Source organism: Balaenoptera acutorostrata, chromosome 1 (assembly GCF_949987535.1).
Source record: "Balaenoptera acutorostrata chromosome 1, mBalAcu1.1, whole genome shotgun sequence".
NCBI classification, from domain to species: Eukaryota; Metazoa; Chordata; class Mammalia; order Artiodactyla; family Balaenopteridae; genus Balaenoptera; species Balaenoptera acutorostrata.
This window is the reverse complement of record NC_080064.1, coordinates 115461932-115478390: the sequence shown is the minus strand read 5'-3', so window position 1 is coordinate 115478390 and position 16459 is coordinate 115461932. Positions and strand designations below refer to the sequence as shown.

At 49.4% G+C, this 16459-nt stretch overlaps 1 long non-coding RNA gene across 1 annotated transcript; it reads left to right on the top strand.

Annotated features, from left to right (window-relative positions):
- The first annotated feature begins 7396 nt into the window (after positions 1–7396).
- Positions 7397–13457, top strand: LOC130704751 (uncharacterized). The gene is made up of 2 exons (XR_009005219.1): positions 7397–7560; positions 12810–13457. It is a non-coding gene; the product is annotated as an uncharacterized LOC130704751 (long non-coding RNA).
- Positions 13458–16459: the final 3002 nt, after the last annotated feature.

The window sequence follows — 16459 nt, the reverse complement described above, 5'->3', positions numbered from 1 at the left end:
TCTGAGAGTGAAAGGAAAAGACTCACGGACCTCGCAGCACCACCTGCAACCAGCACCGAAGCCTCCCTCAAAGCATCCTTCCGCCCTCCCGACTGGCCGCGCAGCGCCTGGGCACTAGTGCCACCTAGCGGCTGAAGATCAAACTGCCGCTAGTGATTTCCCGAAAGAAGGCCTTCCAACAGCACGTCAACATTCTACAAACAAAACAAAAAGAAAAAACGTGATGAGCGCCTATTGTGTGCAGTACCCTGAATACAAAGACAGGAAGCAAAGTCATTGTCCTAGAGGAGCCCGTAGTCTAGCAGGGAGGTATAAGCAGAAATCATTTCAGCGCAGGTTGTATGTGCTACAGTACATTTTCTTTCATCTAGGAGACGATAGCAAGCAACACGTGAAAACTGAAATAAAGCAGGAAGGCCTCTTGGAGGAGGCATGCAGGATGACCCGCAAGGGGCAGGTGGAGTACACACAGACACCGGGAGAGGAAGGGGCTGCAGGAATGGGAAGAGATATAGCTTGGGGGGGCCTGTGGCCCAGGTCTCTGTTCCTGATGGAAGCCAAGGCAGATGTAAACTGGAGGAGACTGGTCCAACGTGCTGTGTGTGGGATGCAGGCTCCTGAGTCTGCATGTGAGTGCTTTAAGGATGTGAGAAATGGCGAAAGCAATGGCCTTACGGTTAATTTAAAAAGAAAAAAATGAGCTTCTCAAGCATCAAAATTTACCAGGAGCATGACAGTCTGAGGGGGAAAGGACAAAAGAGGAGTAAGTGAGCTTATTGCCTGCCTAGGTTTTCCCAGATCCCTCCTCACACATCTCCAGGGGTTCAAGTAAGGTTGGGGGTCTCAGTGTAGGGGAGGGAAGCAAACGGGACTGGGTGGGGGAGAAATGACTCCCTCCACGGCCCCTTCCAGCCATACAACTCAGTGTGCAGAGGGCTGATGTGAATGCGGGGGACGGTGGGTCACGTGGCCAGGCGCTAACAGGATGGACTTTCACAGCAGGAGTCAAGGCAAGGGTAACGAGCTGAATCAGCCACGGTGAGTTCCCGGTGAACCGACCACTCAGACCAAGACTCCGCCAGCCAAGAGGAGGGGTGTGGAGAAGCCCCACACGCAGGGCAGCAGAGCCGGGCCAAGCAGACCGGGGCTGAGGCCAGGAGAGCAGGGCCAGCGGGACCCAGGGAATGTGGACAGAGCCCAGTGTCACAGCCACATCCACGTGATGAAGACGCAGGAGAGCAGCAAGACCAATACCTTCCACCAAGAAGACTGTGTCCCCGGTCCGGCCGCAGGCGGGGTCTGTGGCCTCCACGGGAAAGGGAGCCCTGAGGCCAGGACAGCCTTTTCCACTTGTGTCCTCAGGCCTCCCACAGGCCCTTCAGGTCGCGGGTGCCGAATAAATGTTTCCTGGATGTGAGGATGATGCAGCTTCCGCCTGAAACCACCAAAGAATTCCTGTAACAGGCATCACTGAAGATAAAGGCCCCTTGGCCTCCGAGCTCACCTTTCCCCCGAAGGAATTCCTGACTCGTCAGTGCTCAGAGGCGCCTGCCTGCTTTGAACTCTGCTCCTTGGCCTGCCAACCACCCAGCTCCCAGAGGTCCTAACAGCCAAGGCTGCCTCGGCCCACTTCTCCTGACCTAACCCCTTGAGCACCAGCTTCACCCCTGCCCCAGCGCGGCCCAGACCCAGGACCAGTGCAGGCTCAGGACTGGGGACAGAGATTGCGGGCTAAGAGCCTGGTGTTTCTCTCAAACCTGAGCGCAGGACTTCATCCACGGATTCAGTGAGCGCTGGTTGCCTGTCGCCCAGGCCTCTCAGCCAGAAACAAAACTGAACATTCCGGAGCTCATTCCGGTTTTCCTAGACACCACCCCAACTGGTGTTGGGGGTTCCTCCTCCTGGGAGAGTCTGCACCCACACTCAACATCCCATGAGGTCCTTAGCTCTATCCCCGGGGCAGAGGGCTTACAAAAGTCCCATGTCCCCCAAGTCACTGGTGCTGGGCTGCCTGCACTCCCAGAAAACTCTAATAAATTGCTGGCACCTAACTCTTACTGCCTGTCCCCTCACTGTCAAGGCTGCTCTCACCCCTTGCCCTGTAAGAAGGGAGCAGAGTCCTTCTTCTGTAGCACAGCCCCAATCTGTGTGTCCAGCAAATCACTGAGGCCCAGCCACTGATTTCCACGTGATGATGAGAGAGCCAGGGTCACTTCCTCTTCTCTTCTTGCCAACTTCTCTTGGTAAGTTTCCCTGATAAAACCTGTCCCTTAACCCATACAAATTTTCAGGAATTCTTCCTGAGATCTAGTGTATAATGGTGGTAATCACAAAAGACTCACCTTGCAAAATGTCACAAGACACTGGAAACTGTGCAGTGGGGACACAAAGGTGATTTTTAAAGGAGGGACGAAATGAAAGAGAGGGGGGATTAAAAGCTGTTCCTGCAGATGCCTGCTCTGCCCACCACTGCCCTTCTCCAAGCCAGGAAGCTTCCCTGCTTCCCCACCTCCCTGCCTCCTACCCCACATGTTCATCTGGACTCTCCTTTCCAGATTTCATTCTCTTGCCTCAACTTCTTTGAGAAACTGTCAGAAAGTCTGGGTAGTCAACCTCCTCCGAAATACTGATGAAATCTTCCCATATCCTTGTGTAAAGATCCACCTACTGAAATGTGAAGCAGCACTGCCTTGTCAGTGATGGGTCTTAGTGAAGAATGATGGGTGGGAGATAGAGGGGTGGGCTCTGCCTGTCTTATTCTTGAAGAAAATCCTAAGAACCCTCACAGGAGGGGGGAGCTGTGTGAACAGCAGATGATAATATGCTGAGACTGCTCTGTCCCTGGTGGCCAGGGGGACAGAATCTGGATTCCAGGTGGTGGTAAAAAGTGGTGGTAGCAGGATAGGAAGCAGATCAATACTGGGGCTGGAAGTGTGGAGAATCCTGCTTAGAAATGGAGCTGGGCCTGTGTCATAGAGGGCGGGTAAGAATGAAACAGTATTAAATGCCTACTATGTGCAGGGCACTGTGACAGGAGCTTATATACGTTCTCCCTCATAATCCCTATAACTTAACTACCTGGTCTACAGAAATGTATGCACCTGGCTCCAGGTGACACAAGAAAAAGGCTCCTGGACCCTAGAGAATATCATACTAAGTGAAGTAAGACAGAGAATGACAAACATTATATAATACCACTTCTATCTAGAATCTTAAAAAAAAATACAAACAATAAATAAATAAAAAATAAATAAATAAACAACAATACCTGTAAAAATGGTACAGATGAACCGGTTTGCAGGGCAGAAGTTGAGACACAGATGTAGAGAACAAACATATGGACACCAAGGGGGGAAAGCCGCAGGGGGTTGAGGATGGTGGTGTGCTGAATTGGGCTATTGGGATTGACATGTATACACTGATGTGTATAAAATTGATGACTAATAAGAACCTGCAGTATAAAAAAACAAACAAACAGAACAACTAATACTAAACTTTCATTGGGTTATTTGTATGGAAATATGTTAATATAAATGTTTCAGACATTACATGAAATTTCTAAAAATCTTATATGTTCTGGTATAATGTTATAAGTCATAATCCTAGTTATTACTTTAAAATGTATATCTCAGAAATAACTAATTTTCTTGTCAACTGCATTATTATGAACTTTCATCAAATCTTTAACCGTGGTCATTTTTAAGTCTTTTGTCATTTACAGACAGTTCTGGGTGTACTCTGCTGCTTTTGCAAATATGTTCCTATAAAAGGCTTTCATCCTCAAGAAATTCATGGGAAAGACTCTGACAAGTACATGTTTCTGGTAACTGACTGTACTGCTGAACTGAATGAATAAGCATTTTCAGAACTCTAATGAAAAACTGATGAACTCATAAAAGTGCTAACAAAAGATCAAGATGAAAAAAAAAATTAATTACATGGGACTGAGTGAACTGATGAGGATGAGTATAATTTTTGTGACTTTCTGTTAGAATTTTTTTTTAAAAAATCCCCAAAAAAAAAAAATACAAATGAATCTCTACACAAAACAGAAACAGACTTGCAGACATAGAAAACAAACTTATGATTACCAAAAGAGAAAGGGATACAAACTACTACACATAAAATAGACAAGCAGCAAGGATTTACTGTACAACACAGGGAACTATATTCAATATCTTGTAATAATCTATAATGGAATATAATCTTTAAAAAAATAATGGAATCACTTTGCTGTACACCTGAAACAAATACAATATTGTAAAGCAAGTATACTTCAATTTTCAAAAAATGAACAGCAACAAAATAAAAGAAGACAGGAAGAGGGTAAAGTAGAAAGAAAAAAAGAAAAGGATCCCGTAACTCTGGGTGAAAGAAACCAGAGAGGAGAGAATACAAACTCTGCCTTCACTTGTGTGAATCCCCAAAACAGGCAGCATAAACCACCATGTTCATGGATGTCTACTGAGGTGGTCAAACTATAGAGAAAAGCAAGTGCTTATCTCTGGGGAGGGGGACCTTGTGATTTTTAAGGGACACACAGAGACTCCTGGGGCACTGGGGTGTTCCATCTTGTGACCTTAGGTGCTTACATTGAGTACTTCTTTATAATAATTCATTAAGCTATACATTTATTGCTATATACTTTGTGTGTGTTATTTTTCACAGTCAAAAAGTCTTTAACAAAAGAATATTGTGGATAACTGTTGGGCATTAAGTGTTTCCAGTATTTGGGGGATTTTGTTAGGATTCATCACAGATGTGGGTAATGAGACAGATGGTATGAACACTTTACAGCTCTTGATGCATATTGCAGACCCTATGTGGTCTCACGGTTTAATTTGCATTCCTATGACTACTAGTAAGTTACAACATGTTCTCAAATGTTTCTTAGTTGGTTGTATTTTTTATTTTGCGAATGACCTATACATATCTTTGAATATTATCCTTTGGGGAAATCCAGTCATGTTTGGGATGCTGAATCCTCGGCATTTTGAGGGCAGAGAGGTGTCCATGGAGAGGAAGCTACTAAAGATACCAAAGGGGCGGGGGTCACCGGAGGGAGCAGCTGGTGGCCCTTCCCCAGGCTGCTGACACAGAGCTGTGAGAATCCTTTCTGTTTGGCTCCACGCATCCTGTGTCTCCTGAAGCAGCTCATGGGACAGGTCCTGGGGATGCAGTGAGCAGACTTCACATCTGCCTGAGAGGAGCAGGTCCAGAGGGGCAGCAGACAAAACAAAACAAGGCAACTGAGACACAGGGCTGGATGGGACACACACAGTGATGGAGGGTAGACAATACACACAGGCAGGGTTGGGGAAACGAGCACTTGAGCTGGGCCAGGAAGGAGTGTGGAGAGGGGGGGATGGGGGCGGGGGAAGCTGAAAGAACTGTGAGCAAATAGAGAACTGCGTGGAATGGGTGAAACGTCGGGCACGTTTGAGACTAGTCTGGAGACACTGGAAGAGACCACAAAGGCCCTGGATGCCACACGCAGAGTTAAGATTTATCTTGTAAGTCAGCATTTCTAAAGTGTGTGATGTCAGAATGCTAATTTAGCAGAACAGTTAGGGCTTTTGCTTGATAAAAGACAGAAGGAATGTGAATCCCATGGTCATACATGTTGTGAAATACCAGACTGAAGAATTTAAATTAATGTTCCCACTGGAATAGGGGCTATGAATATCTCAGAAGGGATCAGTCTGTACATTTCCTAAACTTCTCTGATCTCTGCCTACCTTTCTGGAGGAGCATTTCTCAGAACTGATGCTCCATGGAGCACGCTGAGAATTTCTGACGTGGATAAATTGGGTGTCAGTTTGTGAACACAGTGAGTGCAGGAGCCAAGCTATGTTGTATTCTCTCCACAATCCTCGCCTTCTTCTCGCCCTCCCCACCTGTGAAAGCTCATCAGCAATGTGATCCTTTCGATGAATCCCTGTTTTAGTAGCACAACCACTTCTACTCACTAAATATGAGCTATTAGGGCAAAACTTTTCTTGGTCTACTTAGGCTGCCGTAACAAAATGCCAGAGGGAATTCCCTGGCGGTCCAGTGGTTAGGACTCCATGCTCACTCTGCCGTGGGCCCGGGTTCAATTCCTGGTTGGGGAACTAAAATCCCACAAGCCACATGGCCAAAAAAAAAAAGAGAGACTGGGTGGCTTAAACAACAGATTTCTCATAGATCTGGAGGCTGGAATGTCCAAGACCAAGGTGCCAGCTGATTCACTTCCTGGTGAGAGCTCTCTTCCTGGCTTTCGAAGGCCACCTTTGTGCTCTGTCCTCACATGGCAGAGTCAGACAACTCTCTGGTTTCTCCTCATAGGAGGGCAACTAATCCCATCATGAGAACCCCACCCTATGACCTCCTCTAAACCTGATTACCTCCCAAAGGCCCCGTCTCCAAAACCATCAAATAGGGGGTTAAGGCTTCAACATATGAATTTGGGGGACACAACTCAATCCATAACAACCTGCCTGCCCCCAGTCCAGACCCTCCTCAATGGTACACTCATTCCTTCAACAAACTGGTAACAAACTTCTACTATGTGCCAGTCACTGCTCCAGGTGCTTAGGATACACCCATGAATGAATCCAACAAAACCCTCTACCCTCATCATTCCATTAGAAGGAGGAAGACACTACACAACAGTCATGATAAATAAGGAAGTGGTATAGTGTGTTAGAAGGTGATAAGGGCTCTGGGACAAGCAGGGTAGGGCGGATCCAGACCTGGGAGAGTGGTTTTAATTTTACATCGGAAGGTCAGAACAGGCTTCATCAAACGAAAGACTTTTGAGAAAAGACTGGGAGGAGGTGACGGAGTGGACATCTTAAGGAATAGCTTCCTAGGTGGAGGTGACAACCCTTGTAGTGGCCCTCAGGGGGGACCATGCCTGGTGTGTTCCAGGAACAGGAGGCCAGAGTGGCTGGAGCAGATGTGAGTGCAGGCAAGAAGGGAAGGAGATCCTGAGATCAGAGAGGTAACGAGGAGCCAGATCAGACCCATCTTGACCTGGAATCTCAGGATGCCCATGCCAGAAGGGGCCTCAAAGACTGCATGAGAACCCACCACTTGCTGGTCAGGTGAGAAAATGAGGTGGACAGGGTCGATGGGCACTGGAATAGAACTTGGTTCCTGTACAGTTTCTCAAAGCCAGGTCTTGCTAGTGAGGACCTTGCCTGGGTCCTGTGCAGGGCTGTGCTCTCCGCTCGATCCAGGAGAGACCACCCCGGTGGCCACAGCAGCAGGGCAGGGAGACTGGGTGGCTGCCGCTGCAGCACTGTCCACCAGGGGGCGCTGGCCCAGCGCGCAGCTTCTCCCTTCATCCCCGGAAACTCCCTGATCTTGGCTCCGCAGGGCTGTCGCCACCTGGCTCTGTCCCCACCTCCAGCCCACGCAGCGGCTCCTTCCCACCCAGGCTTGCCCCCTTTGTCTCAACCAACCTCCCTGCCTCTCCTTCTCCCCCTCCCCCTCGCCCTCCCCCCTCTTCCCAGCCCCAAGAAGAGCTCTGAGAAGGGGACCCCGCCTGGCTTTTGAGGGGCGGAGGAGTGGGAGGTGAGGAGGGGGTGGCGGAGGGCGGGGCGGGGCGGGGGGGAATGTGCACAGTCACCAGTGTTGTCTGCCCTGCTCCCCGGGGGCTGGCTCTGGCTCTCTCCCGGTTGTGTTTGCTGCTGGGGGGTCCCCAGGGGCTCATTTGGAGCCCGGGAACAGGGCAACCGGGGAGTAAGGGCAGAGGCGAGATTCGGAGAGGAGAGCGGGGCCTCTGCCCGCCAGAGCCCCTGGGAAAGGAGGCCGCTCCCCCCCAGCCCCACTCGCAGGGCTTATCACCTTCCACAGCCTCGGAGAGGCGGAGACCGAGGCACCGGAGAAAGACTTGCAGGCACCCTCCTTCCCTGCCCCCGGTGCCCGATGTGTCAGGACGAGGCCGGGGTGGACTGTGCCCGCACGCCGCTCTGCTCCAGGCCACCCTGGGTCCTGCAGGGCTGCGGCGGGCGGTGCTGCCGCGGCCCCTTATCGACGCCCTGTGCCCAGGCCACACCCGCCTGGCACACACACCCAGCGGGGAGAGGAGAAACGTCCAGAGAGCCCCTACCCCACCGCTGCACAGGCCGGGGACGGGAGGGAAAGCCAGGACGGCTGATGCGGGGAGGGGGGGGGGGGTCGGCGCCGAGTCTCTCTGCCCCACTGTCCCCAGCGTCTCCTGCGTCCTCTTCCGCCACCCTGACCGCGCTCTCTGGGCCTCTGAGGCCTAAACCCCCAGACCTGAAGAGCAGAGGTCAGCGGGAGTCCCCAGCTGACCAGGGAAACAGGCTTCTCCCCTGAACCTTGGTCTTGCTCAGCAGCTGGCCCGAGGCCAAGGGCAAGGTTTCCCCTCTCCAGAGGAAGACTTCCTGCTGGCCAGAGGCCGGGGAAGTCCCAGAAGCCGAGCTTCCCCTGCCCTCCAGGGACTCACACCCGGCCAGGCCAGGCTGGGGAGCTGCTGGGCCCTCCCACAGCAGAGCGGGGCCGGGGGCGGGGGGAGGGGCTGGGGCGGGATCGGGTGAGAGAGGGGCTGGGGGGACGTCAGGGAACAGGGTCAGAAGCCCAAGAGGGAGGGAGAGGGGCCCTCGTTCACCCCTTCACTTCTGGGGATGGGGTTGCATCACTGGCATCCCGCGCAGGGGAGGGGCTGAGGGCCGGCCGGACAGTGGAGGGAGGGGGAGGGGGCTTGGAGACAGGGAGGGGCGGGTGCCCGATTTGTCTGTCAGAACCAGGAGGAAGGGATCGTGATGGGCTAAGGGGAGGGAGGAGACAGCTGGCAAGGCCCACTCTTCCCCAGGCGCTGGGACTGGTGGTCCCGCCCTCCCCCCTTCACAGTCGGCTGGGGTGGGAAGATGGGGAAGGCAGGAAGGAGAGAGTGAGAGAGAGGGGTGTCCACGTGGCAGAAAGCGAAGCCCCCGCAGGAGAGAAGGCAGCGTGCATGGGGTGGTGCTGGGCATTAGAATGGTTATTCTTGTCCTGTTTCCCTAGAGATCTCCTTCGGGCCCCCTCACAACAGCTGTGATGTATTCCTCCTCCAGCTCCCCTGCTGACGGCTTAGGGGACCAGGCCCAGAATCCCAACCAAGGGCAGGAAGCCTAGTCTTCCCTGCAGTGAGCACCCCCACCCCACATTCTGTCTCCCTCCTTTGCAGCTAACTGCCCTCCTGACCAAGCTGATCCTCCTCCTCCAGGAAGCTCTCCTAGACTGACCTCCCCACACCCCCTCATTCCAGGCTCTTCTTCAATCCGGCCAGACACCCTTTCCTCTCCTGGGCGCTGATAGGTGGCTGTGTAAGTGTTCTAAGCCCTCTGGTTTCCTGGGTGTGTCTCGGGTCTCCCATTAGTAACAAGTCCAGGGTAGGGACCTTGACATCTGGTCACAAGCCAGTCCATGTGGGGAGGGGGTGGGGGAGCCGCCAGTGGATTTTCACAGCCCCGAATCCTAATTAAAGGGTCCCCATCTCTCCATCACAACCTGCCTAAGCCTGACCTTTGCATCTCCTCTTCCCCACTTTCTTCTCAAACCCAAGCCATTAGCCTCTCCCAACTTCCGGTTTTCAGTTAACAGGTCCACACTTCTCCCACCCACCCAGGCTGGAAACCTGGAGTCATCTTGACTCCTTCCCCCGACAGCCCAGATACAGGCTCACATCCAGCCCTGCCTTTTCCAGCGCTCCAACTCCAGTCACCTCACTTCATCTCAAGTCAGCAAGCATTCTTGATCACCTGCCAGGGCCTGACTGGTGTCAGGTGCTGGTACACAAAAGATGAGTAAGGCCCAGGCCTTGCCCTCGAGGGCGTCACCGCAGTGTTAGTCGCACTATAATAAGTCCTATACTGGAAGCACAGAGAGCTTTGGAGTTGGAGAGATGCATTTCCACTGGGGACATGAGGAAGACAGTCTGGACTCACCAGTGACTGGCTGGGTGGCCTTGGACAAGTTACTTAAGCTCTGAGCCTTTGTTTCCTCAACAACAATAGGGGAATGATAAAAACCCTTGCAGGACTTGGGAGGATTAACTGTAATAATAGCTAACATTTATTAGCTCTCATTAGGTACCAAGCCCTCTCCTAAGTGTTTTATAGGTAACAGGTCACCTTGTCCTTGCAGCCCCCTGTGAGGTAGGGGACACCATCATCCCTATTTTCAGATGAAGAAGCTGAGGCTCGGGGAGGTTAAGCACATTGCCGGAGTGAGCCCAACTAAAAAGGACTGATGCCAGGATTTGATGCAAGACATTGTTTCATAACGATCATACTCACCTATGCAAGTTTATCTTCAAAATAATTATAATAATAACTAACTTTTTTTTTTTTGAGCTCTACTCTGTGCCAGGCTCTATGTTGATAACTTTACTTGCATTTAATCCTTAGAACAACCTTAGATGGCAGATATTATCGTATTGTAAGAAAAAAGAGGCTCAGAAAGGTTAAGTAATGCCCCAGGTCATGCAGCTAGGTCCCTGGAGAGTTAAACTTGACCCCAAGTCTGTCCAACACCAGAGTTTTCTCTTCTGCCCTGCACCCTCCCGAGGCTCAGCTTGTCTGCTCACCTCCCGAGCTCACACAGTCACCATGCTTGTTAATGTCCACCCCCCCACCAACTCTCCACATCACCTCTGATTCTGAACACCTCCACAGCTCAGATTCCCACCCACCATTCAAGGCCCAGCGTTTCTGGAAGCCCTCCACACTGATTCATTCAAACCCACCCTGGCGTCTCTTCCAGACAGCACGTAGCACATTTGTGGCATGTATTTTGACACTTGATCATATTTAAATGACAGTGTAATTATATATTATTTGGCTTTGTCTTCTAATTATTTAATATTTAGAAACCGTATATCCCCAATCAGTGCAAAACTTCCTTGAGGGCTTCCCTGGTGGCGCAGTGGTTGAGAATCTGCCTGCTAATGCAGGGGACACGGGTTCGAGCCCTGGTCTGGGAAGATCCCACATGCCACGGAGCGGCTGGGCCCGTGAGCCACAACTGCTGAGCCTGCGCGTCTGGAGCCTGTGCCCCGCAACGGGAGGGGCCGCGATAGTGAAAGGCCCGCGCACCGCGATGAAGAGCGGTCCCCGCACCGCGATGAAGAGTGGCCCCCACTTGCCACAACTAGAGAAAGCCCTCGCACGAACCGAAGACCCAACACAGCCAAAAATAAATAAATAAATAAATAAAGTAGCTATAAAAAAAAAAAAAAAAACTTCCTTGAGTGCAAGAACCTTAACTTTCCCTTCACTTATTCTGTCTCCTCCCCCACCCCCATCCCTTCGCAGACTGCTAGGCACACAGCAAGTGCTCCTTAAATAAACAGAGATGTAAAAGGCATTGAAGAGGCAGGAATTCCTAGATGATTAATCACCTTCGTATCTTATTGTACGGGTGCATATCTATACAATATGTAACCCCGGGCAGACAAGCATAAACCTCACCTGAAGGCAGCTTCTCCCTAGGATTCTGGGAGCTAGGGTCCTTTGAGGATAGATCAACCAAAGGACAGCTTTACTGTCCCCTCCCCACTGGCAGTGCCAATTCCTTGTCCTTCCCTCCCTATCCTCCCTGGATGAGGGTGCTAAGAGATTTACCTGAGGGGAGGAGAGGGGTAATGGTGGGACAGAGAGGGCGCACAGGGGCCGCTGACAGCACTTAAGCCCAATGTGTCTGATCCTCCTGTGTCTCTGCAGTGACCCACACAATCAGGCCGGGTTTCGGGAGTTGGTAACCCACACAGAGGCACAGCGTCCAGCCCTCAGAAGGTCCCCACAAATGAAGGTGAAAACATAGCCTGGGCTCCTTCCTGGCTCTGCCACTTATGAGTGACAAGGGAGTTATGGGGCAATTTGCTGACCTCTCTCAACAGGCTCTTAGCTTTGTCTTACAGTTCCATCGTTTCCTCATCTATAATGAGCAGATTCCCCTTAGTGTTTCCCCGAGGGCCACGTGAGAAGATGCATGTAAAGAGCTTCATGCAGTGCCTGTCGCATTGTAAGCACTCAACACAGGGCAGACATCGTGGGTGCTGTTGTGATTATTGCTGAGATGGGAGACACAGATGGGAGTTGCGAATGTACATGGAGCTGGAAAGAGCTGGAGGTTTGGCCTTGGGACCAGACAACTCATACTTGGGGTCCAGAGATCAGGGAAAGAGCTCCTAAGGGTCCAGTCCTCCCGCCATTATTAACTACCCTTTCCCTCCCTTCACTTTTCTAATCATACCTCTCCTGCCTCCTCAGCAAGGGTTGTGCTCTATCTCCAGTAGTTTTCTTATCATGTCTTCAACATAAGCATTGCTTGTCTCTGCTTCGGAAACTTTGCACAAAACATTCTTTCCTAGATAATTCTCCCTCACTCCTTCCCAATACATGCCTATCACCTCCTCCAGGAGGCCTTCTTGACTCGGCCTCTCTACTCCTCTCCTTGATTTCAGGGGCAGCCTCACCTTGCCGTCGCTCAGACCTTGCTTAGTCATGGCCTCCCGCCTCCCCACCCACTGGAGGAAGCAGATGCCATATCCCCCATCTTGAATGTAAATGCCTGAGGGCAGACACCTGGCCCCTTTGAAATTCTCCCCACTGCATCAGAATGCCTCTTTCTGAGCTATGAGCTCCGTGCAAGCCCACCTCTCCGTGCTCCGTTTTCAAAGACAGTGAAACACACCTGCCCCTTCTCACCTTCTCAGAGTGATGGAAGGTAACTCAGAAAAGAAGGCTGAACATCTGGGAATCAGGGTTCCAGAGAACAGCAAGATAATCATGATTTAAATGTGCTTCTGTCCTCAGCAACAAGGGTGAAGGAACATCATGGTGCAGTAGAAAAATCCTTCTGGAAAAGAGCCCAGGAGAGCCAGGATCTGATTCCAGCTCCACTCCTGACATGTTGGGTTACCTGAGCAAAGAACTTCTCCATGACTCAGTTTTCCTGAGTTCTGAGGCTGGTGCCTATACATCCCAGACTGCATATGGCTGGCCCTTCCAAGATCCCTTGGGCTTGGGCGAAACTTTTATTTGTCCACTTATGATTGTAGGAAAATAGAGCTGGCCCTAAATGAAACTGTCAAGATCTGAAAACTATGTTTTACAGACCTTTCTGTTCTTTCATCCCAGATCCCTTCCTCCCGCTTCCAACAGTCAGTGGGAGGAGAGGGGAAGACCCCCTCTCCCAAATATTTCCCTCATTTTTTCCATCTAAACATGAAATAATTTGAGTAGTAGAGTCTTGCAGGAGCGAGGTGAGTTTCAGTCAGTTGCCTTTCCCAGGTCAATTGAACTTTAGGCCTTTAATCAGTAATAGTAATATGACTGACTGTATTCCATATTCCAATAATGATCTCTAAGAATATTTTGATGGAGAGATCCTAGGGAGCCCTTTATCCCTGAAATTCTTTGTGCCTATTCAAAATATTGCAAATAAACCTTATTTTGTGCTTATTTGGTTCTGTTATCTATTGCTGTATAATAAACCACCCCCAAATTTAGCTGTCTAAAACAAGAGCCATTTTATTATATCTCACAATTTTGTGGGTCAGGAACTTGGACAGGATTCACCTGGGTGATTCTTCTGCCCCACGTGGCACTGAATGGAGTTACCCAGTGGTATTCAGCTGGGGGCTCAGCTCAGCTGGATGGTCCAAGATGACTGTTCTCATATGTGTGGTATCTTGCCTGAGATGCTGGAAAGACTGATCTTAGTTGGGTGCCTTTCCCTTTCCATGTACTTTCAGGGTCTTTGCACATGCTTTCTCTAGCAGGGGGACCAGACTTCTTAAATGGTATCTCAGGGTTCCAAGAGAAAAAGGTAGAAGCTGCAAATCCTCTCAAAGCCTAGGCCCAGAACTCTCACGGCGTCACTTCTGCTACACTCTGTTGGTCAAAGCAGTCAGAGGCCAGCCAACATTCAGGAGAAGAGGAAATAGATCCCATCTCTCCAGGAAGGAGTATCCAAGAATTTGTGGCCATCTTTAATCCACCACCCAGAGTAACCTGATGGGGACTCAGAAGGAAGGATGTGTGGGAGAGGAAGTGAGGGACCTGGGATGAAAAAGGCTACGGAGAGTTTCTTGATGTAAAAGTTGAAGTTTCAGACTTGGCTGAGGTCCCTGAAGAAGGTAATAAATACCTCAACCTACTGGATATCTCTTCTCTCTATACCCCAAACCTAGCCTAGCCTGGTAAGATCCCAGGAGTTTGGCTAATTCAAAATCCAGCCTATGGTCTAGAACCCACTCTACCCAAACGCCTAATCGTTTTCTAGGATCCTCTATTCCCCACCTCCTATCACCTCCTGTCTTCTCCTTTTCTCCTAAGGAATTCAGACCCTGCACATCTTATCCTTACTATCTCCCAGGACTAGTTTCTCTAACCAGTAATCACCACCTTGCATTTAATGAGCACTTCCTTTGTACCAGAGTCTGTGCTAAGTGCTTCAAATTCATTATTACGTTGACTCCTCGCAACAAGGCATTACTCTCATTTTACAGATAAGGAAATTGAGATCCAGAGAGATTATGCAACACACCTGAGCTTGTATGCTCCAACTCAAAAGTGCAGGCTTTAATTACCAGGTTATACATCTACTCTTCCAATTGTCTACCGTTTAAATGACCCATCCGTGTCTTTATGGGATGTGAGGGTTGGAAGGCCCTCAACATGTTAAAACGAGGACCCCGTTAGAAGGCAAGAGAGGGGAGGAGGAAACTCAGGGACCCCAAATCCTTAAAGATGGAAATGCAAGGAATATTCTCTGTTGAAAAGTTATGGTCAAGGTTTCTGTCTGAATTTATGCCATGGCGTGTGAGTCAGTGGTGAGGAGAAATCTGTACGTGATACCACAGAAAACTGGTTACAGAGAGATAAAACAGAACTAACTAAGCAGGAAGAGGGAAACTGAGCAGTTCAGCTGGCAGTATAAAAGCACCAGAGTTACACCTCGCTTAACTGGAAGTCAGGCTCTGACAACCCCAATTCTGTGGAATGAGGCACCAAATCCAGAAGTGAAAAAGGCCTTCAAGCACCCAAAATAGCTAACACAAAGCTCTTGAACCAAAACCAGATCCTTAGCGCTCCACACAGAGCCTTACTGAGTTACACTGTACAAAGTTTCTAAGAGGCTGACCTCTGGCTTCCCAACCCATGGCCCTGGGAGGACAAGGTGGGTGTGGGTGAAAGGCCTTCTGAGAGGGAAGTGTTTTGAGAGCAAAGAGACAGCAAACAACTTAACAGCAAAGGACAACAGGACTCGAAAGTAGACACAGCATTAGTGCTGTATGTCACTTCACTTTAGAAAAAGGATTATAATGCCTCATTGTCTGGTGTCTGATGGTTTATCAAGCCCTTTCACACACATTATCTCATTTCAACTCCACAGCAAGCCTATGAAGTAGGCGCCAAGGAGAAAAAATTACACAGAGAGGCTTAGTGACTTTTCCACGGTCACGCAGATTAGTGAGCAGTGGAGCTGGGAATAAAACCAGGTTTTATGATGTCTAACACAGGCCTTTCCCTCTACACCATGACCCAGCCTTTTCCTCTACACCAGGATGCCTCCTTTTTCATAATGAGGGCTGTGAGTCATTAAGAAAAGGTTAGTTTACACCTAGTAGATTCTGTTGAACAAGACAGGGAAGTAAGTAATACATTTTTTAAATTTTTTTATTAAAAATGATACAAATAGACAAAGGTTGGCATTTAGGATAAAGTTCAGCTTTCTCTTCTCAGCTATTGTGTGGGCCAAAAAGTGCCTTCGGTTTTTTTAAGTAAAAATAAAAGACACATTTTTCATTTTCACCAAGAACTTTATTGAACAACATATTCACCCTTTTGTTTCACTACCTTCTGCCATTTTTCAGGCAACTTCATAATTCCATCTTCCCAAAACTTTTTATCTTTTTGAGCAAAGAACTGTTCCAGGTGCCTTTTACAGTCTTCCAGGGAACTGAAATTTTTTCCATTAAGAGAATTTTGTAAAGACCGAAATAAATGGAATCCGAAGGTGCAATGTCTGGTGAATACAGCGGATGAATCAGAACCTCTCAGACAAGCTGTAACGGTTTTGCCTGGTCATCAAAGAAACATGAGGTCTTGCGTTATCCTGATGGAAGATCCTGATGCATTTTCTGTTGACTAATTCTGGACTCTTTTCATGTGCCAATTTCAGTTGCTCTAATTGGGAGCAGTACTTGTTGGAACTAACTGTTTGGTTTTCTGGAAGGAGACTCCTTAATAGAGGACTCCCTTCCAATCTCACCATGTACACAACATCACCTTCTTTGGATGAAGACCTGCCTTTGGTGTGATTGGTGGTGGTTCATTTCGCTTGCCCCATGATCTCTTCTGTTCCACATTATTGTACAGTATCCACTTTTCATCGCCCATCACAATTTGTTTTAAAAATGGAACATTTTCATTATGTTTCAGTAGAGAATCACATAAAG